Genomic DNA, 8,302 nt, shown 5'->3' on the forward strand with positions numbered 1-8,302 from the left:
CCGGCGTTTCTTGAGGAAAATGCTGCTTTCGCAACGTCGCGTTTCATGTTGGTTTTCCGCCGGAAGCGAGCAGGACTCTATAGGCTGCATTTGCAAAAACAAAACAAAACAAAACAAAACAAAACAAGATGAAGCAGGAATTCCCCCTTTTAAGGATGTGTGTTTTTCCCGATTTAATTAAACCCCTTTAGATATGAATTAGCTTTTTATTGCAAATATACATCCTGCTGCTGCCGTCTCACTCACACTCTCGCATTTGAAAGCAAATAAATCAACCTTTTCTTTTGCCTCTATCTATCTATCTATCTATCTATCTATCTATCTATCTATCTATCTATCTATCTATCTATCTATCTATCTATCTATCTATCTATCTATCTATCTATCTATCTATCTATCTATCTATCTATCTATCTATCTATCTATCTATCTATCTATCTATCTATCTATCTATCTATCTATCTATCTATCTATCTATCTATCTATCTATCTATCTATCTATCTATCTATCTATCTATCTATCTATCTATCTATCTATCTATCTATCTATCTATCTATCTATCTATCTATCTATCTATCTATCTATCTATCTATGAAGGGGACAAAATGTAAAACTTTAGATAAATTCTGGTTGAACCCAGGTGTAATCTCTCTATTTTGCTTATCATAACTACATATATATATATATATCATACACACATATATATAGATACATATATATCATACATACGTGTATGTATGTATACACACACACACATACATATATGGATTCTCTGTTCAGTCTCAAACTAAGCATTGGGTTCATTGGAGAGCCTGGATTCCCTGGACATGTGAATGAGAGTGCGAACGGCCTCTGAACGTACGACTGTGTGACGCGTGAACGAGTGAACGAACGGTTGAACGTCCGTGCACGGCCTGCTGACGTGCGCAGGTCCGACCCCACCGCTCGCCCAATGACGGCTGGGACGCCCTTCGGCAAAAATGCATCCTAAGCGTTTTAGATAACGAACGAATGGGGACGTAATGGTCACTTCATGCGAGGGATAAAGAAATAAATCGGACGCTTCTTTTGAAGAACCTCGGTTGGGAAACAGTTAATATCTAAAAACACCAAGTTATAGATTTTGTTGGATTTTATACTCGCTCGATCCCAGATGTTTCCAACCACGATCAAACCCAGAAGAGCTATAATTCAGTTGGTGGCGGTCGGCGCTGATGGTGTTTCATTTGATTAGCGGTGCGCCTGTGAACGTATTGTATTGCAGAAGTACCTTTTTTTTTTTCTTTTTATTCGTATGCGTGCAAAAATTTAAAACACAGCAAAAAAAAAAAAAAAAATTCACACCGAGGTCTAAAAGGGTCCTATCTCAGACTACGACTAAATATAATATGGCTAAAATTGGTTTATCGCCAAGGATGACAACACCAATGACTATCAAACAGCATTTTTTTTTTTTATAAATTATTTGGATTTATTTTAATCTTTTTTTTTTTGGATTATCTATTGTATTAGTTATTTTCTTTATTTATTCGGTGAAAGTGTTTTTCGCCTCGTGTATCGATATCCTCTTGCGGCGAGGAAATCCCAGTCCATTGCTTGGTATTTAAAACACTTATCAAAGACAATAAGTATTTAAATGGCGATTTGAGGCACATAAAAGAACTAAACCACATTATTTTCCCAACCGAGACATTTGATCGGAGCGGATTAAAGTTGTTTTTTTTTTTTTTTTTTTTTTTAACCTCCACATACGGAAAATATGGCTCAGCTTGTTCTTGCCGAGAGTTTTGTGTTCCAGGCTGGTTCTCGTGACTGATAACAATGGGGCTGCAGCTCCATTTATTTGTCGCTTTTTAAATTGTATTTATTTTTCTCGTATCTCCATCAGGCCGGGTTTATGGGCTGAATCCGCCTTCCTCGTAACGCATCGCTCCAAACTGCTGCTCAGCGGTCCGACCGGGCGGAAAATGTGGGACAAGGTTTCTGCAAATGTAAGTTAGATCTTTTAATTCTGTCTTTGTGTCCTGAGAGGATGTAAACTCATATACAGAGGCAGATATTAAGAGCACGGCAATATGCAAATGACTGTTGAGATTAGAGCTACAACAATTATTCAAATGTTTGATTAATTATTCATCGGAGACGCTGTCAATTATTCATTTCAGCGGGCGATAAGTCGTCTTTTCTCTCTCTGTCTCTCACTATCTGAAAAAAAAAAAAAGAAGTTTTCATGTGGGATCTATCAGAATCCCAATCAAAACCATTTCATTTGTCAAGTACAGTAAATGTGCAGGATTTGTTTTGGTGGCACTGTTAGCGAGGCTGGGGCTCCGCGTGTCACGCCTCTCCCGACACGCTCTTTTATTTAATCGGCTTGTTTACGGGTTCACCGAGCATCTTATCGTCGGGCGCGATGGCGGCGCGCGAGCATCGAATGCAGGCCGGTGGACTTCACGTGGACGGACGGTGGGAGAAAAATCACCTCGGTGCACTTTACCCAGGAAGGTTCAATTGGGTACAAGTATCAAATGAATAAAAAAAAAAAAAAAACGCTTTATTTACATTATTATATACATTTACAGTCTATTCACAGTCAAACAAATACCACTATTATAACTAATATAATATATAAAAAATATACAATAATGATTATTAATAATAAAAGATGAAAATAGTGATAAAAGTATGCAGGAAAATTAGGAAATTCACATTCCACACCATATGAAAATGCAAAAAAGTTAGGGTTAGGCTTACCTTTTTTTCCAATCACAGTAAAACAAATCCCTCTGATGAAAAATGAAAAAAATATAACAATTATTATTATTATTATTATTATTGTTGTTGTTGTTGTTGTTGCTGTTATTTTTATTATTATTATTGTTATTATTAAGAATGAAAGATGATAAGTGATAAAAATAACAATTAAAAAAAGTTGAATTAAAATGAAATGAAAATACCAAGGGTGAGGAATCTAAGAATAATGACAAAAGAGCAGGAAATGATCCGTAGCAAAGATTACGTTTTCAAAATATGATGATAAGTTAGAAAAAAATGACCTGGAAGAGGAGGACTTATCTCTTTCAGAGAGATGTGAAGTATTTGATAAGCCAGGTGACGCATTTAGTTTATCTGTGGTCAGTTTGTTCCACGAATGAGCAGATTTTAAGACAAATATCACCCTGAAAAACTGGCCTCTATATCTTTCCCCGCCCTATATCTTTACATCTTCAAGTAGAAAATATGCTAAAATCTCCAAAGTCCTTTTTATTTTAATCTCTGGATATTCTGGGCTGCAAGATGGGAGTCGGTGTCGGTGTTTCTTCGCGGTTCCTCAATAACAATGTAGGTGGATCAGGTTGTTTCTCTGCAGCTGCGGGTCTGATCACCTGGAAAATGTCTCTCCTCGCTCCGGTTGAGTCTTCCGTCTTTGTCGACTCCGACTCGGTTTTGGCCCATTTCCGACCAAACGCCCGCGCCGTTAGCTCCCGACGAGCCGAGCCGGGGCGGGGCTAACCCGGATTTGACCCCCCCGGTCCGGGTGCAATTTCGTTTTTACAGCCCCGTCGTGAAAGACTTCCCCGCTTCCTCCTGCTCCGCTAGATAAAACCTATATTCTCTGCCGCGAGCTTTGATCTGATTCAAGTTGGACGACCACGCTTGGAGGCCGGAGCCCAAAGGTCGCACATAAACAACACCAAAACTAGCCGGATGTGATTTGAAAATGTCCGTCAGGATTGACACGCATCTGTTTTGACACGAAGATGCCGATTTCAGGGTGACGATAATCACCTTTCACCCCCGCGGCGGAGCCACGCCGCTCCGGTTCGAATTCTCAGCTGTTCCGGCTGTCAGTAAATGTTGATGCGCGTCGGGCCAAATGTGCACGTAGGTGTGGCCACCTGAGGTCAGGTGACCACGGGGTGGTGTCACAACTTCCTGTGGCAGCGTTGAAGCATCTCTGGAATCTCAGTAATGGGGACAATTGAAAACATTCAACCTCAATGTATTTATTTAATTTTGTATTCATTTCTATATATATGTTCAGATTTCTTATTTAATTATCATTTAATTTCCTTATTAATGTTTATTTATTTTCATATTTTCATATTTTCATATTTTCATAGTTTCATATTTTCATATCTTCATATTTTCTTTATTTTCATATTTTTATATTAAGCTTCATATTTTCATTACATATTACACATTACATTACATAGTTATTTCATTACATATTTATTTTCTTCATATTTTTTTATATTAAGTTTCATATTTCCTTATTTATATTCTCATTCATGTATTTTCTTTTTAATTTATACATCTAGTTTCACATTTTCTTATCTATTTTCCACTTTATTAATTTCCAAATTAATTTTTATTCGTTTTCATATTTTCTTGTTTATTTTATTTCATATACATTTATTTTTTTCATGAAATTATGGTAAAAAAGCTCACATCATGGGAAGGGCGAAAGTGTGAAAAATGAATAAGTAACTGACAATCTAACACAATCTTAGACGTACGAATAATTTATATAAATATATATATATATATATTTTTTTTTTCAAGATGACGCTGGAACACGGCAGCCTATCACAGCAGCTCTTTTTCTTGATAATCACAAACGCTTAAAATCCTCACATTTCTGATCAGCCTTTTTCTGACCTTTTATTCCCGTGGACTTCCTCTTGATACAAACGCCTCAATTTAAAACATAACCATGTTCAGCACTGACCCGTTCCATCCCGATGTGAATCTTGGAATTTTAATCCGCCTCCGAAATTGCGCTGAACCGCAATCCCCGCGTCTCGGCATGAGGCCTTCGCCGCCGACCCTGGACGTGGGGCGCCTTCGGGCCCGACTCGTGCGCATCCAATTGTCCCAGACCTGCGGGCTCCTTCCATAAACACACTCCAAACCTCCTCGTCGTATCCTTTCCCGTTCTTATTAATTCCTACATATTAAGCGTGACGGAGAGTTGATTCCCGAGCGCAGAGTCGCCCGTCCGGGTCGCGGTTTTCCGAGCGGGGTGGATTCGAGGACGGCCGCTCGTCGACGCTCCGTGTTTCATTTCTTCCGAGAAAGCGAAGACGCCTCCTGGACGGCGGATTAAGAAACAGCCGGTCGCCCGCCGCCGCCGCCGCCGTTTTATTAAAAAGAAAGAGTGATGGAAAATCATAAGGTAAAACAAAAGGTGCGCGCGGTGGATTCTGACTTTATCAGGCTTTCTCGACCCCGTATTTATCTCTTTTTCTTCACCCGAGTAAGCGATCATTTGTTGGAGCCTCTGCTTAGTTTCCAGCTAACAAGAACAACATAAAAAAATCAATACTTTTCTGGTGTAAGCATTTGTTTCTGCAGCAATCGGCGATGGAGCAATCTTGTTCTCTCTTGCGAGCTTTCTTGCCCGACAGAGGCAGATCTGAAATCCTCTGAAAAGGCCTTTTTTTTTTTTTTTTTTTTTTTCCTTCATCTTTTTTTTTTTTTTCCACACACACACACACACACACACACTCGCTCACGGCAAATGTAAACTAAATTCATTTTGCATGTTTGAGGAGTTCTCGACACATCACACGCCGCAGCTTTCGCCTCTCGGTCTTTAATTGTCCGTCAATCTCTGGATGTTGTTGCGGCGCCCGGGCTCCGGCGGTGGCTATCACAGAGCCCGGCTCCGTGGAGAGGAGTTTTGATGTTATGGGAGCTGGAAGAGCTGCAAACAAGCGGTCGGAGAGGAAAGCGCCAGGGAGGAGATGTGATCTTGGATAGCGAAGCTCCTCTGTCACGCGTCCGCCGCTCCCCCCCCCCCCCACGACTCCATCTCCGGCCCTCGCCCGCCCGTTATTTTAATCAAAAAGAGGCACTTTCTTTCAGGCCTAAAAGCAAAAAAAAAAAAACAGAGTTTAACCCTCCAGACGCCCGGCTGCAGAATCTTTTTTTTTTTTTTTTTTTTTTTTTTTTTTTGCATCGTATTTATCAATTATCTCAGTTTTCAAGAAGTCGCGGTCGCTATTGTTTGATTTTCTCACAAGGGGAGTATTTTTAACTCTCTCTCTCCCCGTCGCCTCACTCCGCCCTTAAAGATGCTCTTCACTCCAGTAGATTACATAGCGATCCGCGCCGCCGCCAAAAATATCTATTTCACCTAAAATAATAAAGAAAAGCCTGACCTCATCCATGACTGAACGTGTGCATGAGGCAACTGTTTTGGGGGGGAAAAAAAAAAAAAAAGCGGGCGTTATAATGTGAGCGGTCGCCACAAAAACACGGGCGAGGTGCTGAGGCCCGTCCCCCGATGCGCCCCTGAGGAAAATCCGTTTTTTTCTTTTTATTATTTAAGATTTACCATAAGTTTCTCACACCTCATTGATGAGGATGTGCACGCTGGTGCATATCTTCCCCGCCGACGAGCTGCGTCGAGGCTGACGTCAGCGCGCGGCGGGGAAAGTCCTTGAAGGATTTCTCAAGCTATGGTGTTGTTATTTAGATGTTTTTGTCGAAGCTCGTATCCCGGCAGCGGCGGCGCCGTGGCAGGTCTCTCGGCCGCCGGGTGACGGATGCTTTTAAGGCCGCCGTGCAGAAATTGCGCAATATGATGCGGTCATAACAAGGGAAAAAAAAAAGTCAAGAAAAGTTGCAATATTCATAAAGAAGAATCACTTTCCTCTCATAATTGTGCTTGAATTGAATCCCCTGTGGCCATTTTATTCATCCTGTGGGAAAAAAAAAACAAAAAAAACACGTCACTCACAGTAAGATGTGTCCCGGTGCCCCAAATTAAGCTGCAGGCCCGTCCTTTCCAACACCTCCAGCGGCAAAATCCAGGTACCGTGTTGGAAATAAAACACTGTAAAAAGTGCGTTCGTGTTTGAAATGCATGGAATGAAATGTTGGTATAAACTGAAAAAAATTACAAATAGAAACTCTTTCTTGTGCCACCTCCCGACTTTGTGTGAGGTAAACAAATCCGGTTTTATTAAATATTTACATATATTTATATATGCATGCATGCCTGTCATGGGATGCAGCACTTTATAAAATGCGAAAAAAAAAAAAAAAAAGGTCTTTTTTCCTTAAGGTGGATTTTGAGTGCAATTGCAATTTAATAACAGATGCAGTTCGGCCGAGAGACCGGGGGGAAAAAAAAAGAAAAAAAAAAAAAAAAAAACCTCACATTTACACGATTAAATCAGCATTAAACTGGTGCTGCAGCTGTTTTACAAGGATGACTTTAAATAGATCCAGATGTGTGCCAACGTATTAGAAAAATGGTATATTTTCTAAGTTATTACTGTCAAAATCTTTACCGATCAGCTCGTGGCTGCGGTGAACAGCCTCGACCGTTAAACACAATCGATTATTACGAACGCTGTATGCAGAGGTCGTAGGGTTGCTATGGTTACATCACACATCTCCTGCAGGGAAGAAGGCTAACTTGAGGGATGTGTGGTTAAAAAAAAAAAAAAAAAAAAAAAAAAAACTCAATAAGTGTCACAAACAAATATCCATGATCACAATCAAACTTTTATTGTCAGGATGTTTGAGCGGGAACAGAAAGAAGCAAAACACACGGGAGACACGGCAGGACAAAATTGAAAAACAATCCAGTTTATTTCATTACCTATTTGGGAAAAGGTGGCCAAGTGATGGTGCAGTAAACGCAACATCATGTTCAAAATGTCAACACCCTCTTTGTGGAAATTAGAATATAAACTGCTTAAAAAAAATAAAGGGACGACTAAAATAACCCATCCTAGATCTGACTGAATGAAATACGCTAATTAAATACTTTATTCTTTAAATAGTTGAATGTGCTGTGGACAAAATCACACAAAAATGATCGATGGAAATCAAATGTATTAAACCCATGGATCCCAAATTAAAGTGGAAAAACACACGACTGGCTGATAAAATGTCCTTAAAATAAATCAAAAAGTGGGCAGTTTGGAGTTACATTGTGTTGTTTAAGCGTTCCCTTGATTTTTTTTTATTTTTTTTTTTGTTTTTTGAGCAGTATATTTATCGATAACAGCGTCGAAAACCAAATAAGAGAAAACCGTGTCGCTTCTCTCTGAGAACATCGACCGGCATCCCTCTAGCGCTCCACTCTTGACCTTTGACCTCCTGTCTGCGCCTGCCGTCCGCAGCCGGAAACTAAACCTACGACCTTTCACCGCCGCGTTTCTCAGGAATATCCCGATATCTAACGAAGGGGTTCCTCGTCGTCTCCCCGCTCAAGAGGAAAAACTGAGATCTCGACCTGGTTGACGGGACGGAAACCCCTCGGTGACCCCCGGATGCCCT

At 40.2% G+C, this 8,302-nt stretch overlaps 1 long non-coding RNA gene across 1 annotated transcript in view; it reads right to left on the minus strand.

The window, feature by feature from the left end:
* Positions 1 to 6,205: 6,205 nt before the first annotated feature.
* Positions 6,206 to 8,302, minus strand: part of LOC147233563 (uncharacterized) — a 4,898-nt gene continuing 2,801 nt past the window's right edge. Inside the window, exon 2 of the long non-coding RNA XR_015106293.1 lies at positions 6,206 to 6,711. This is a non-coding gene — a long non-coding RNA (uncharacterized LOC147233563). The remainder of the gene's footprint in view (positions 6,712 to 8,302) is intronic.

Source organism: Fistularia commersonii, chromosome 6 (assembly GCF_037954325.1).
Source record: "Fistularia commersonii isolate RoL2024-O1a breed Wild chromosome 6, RoL_Fcom_v1.0, whole genome shotgun sequence".
NCBI lineage: Eukaryota > Metazoa > Chordata > Actinopteri > Syngnathiformes > Fistulariidae > Fistularia > Fistularia commersonii.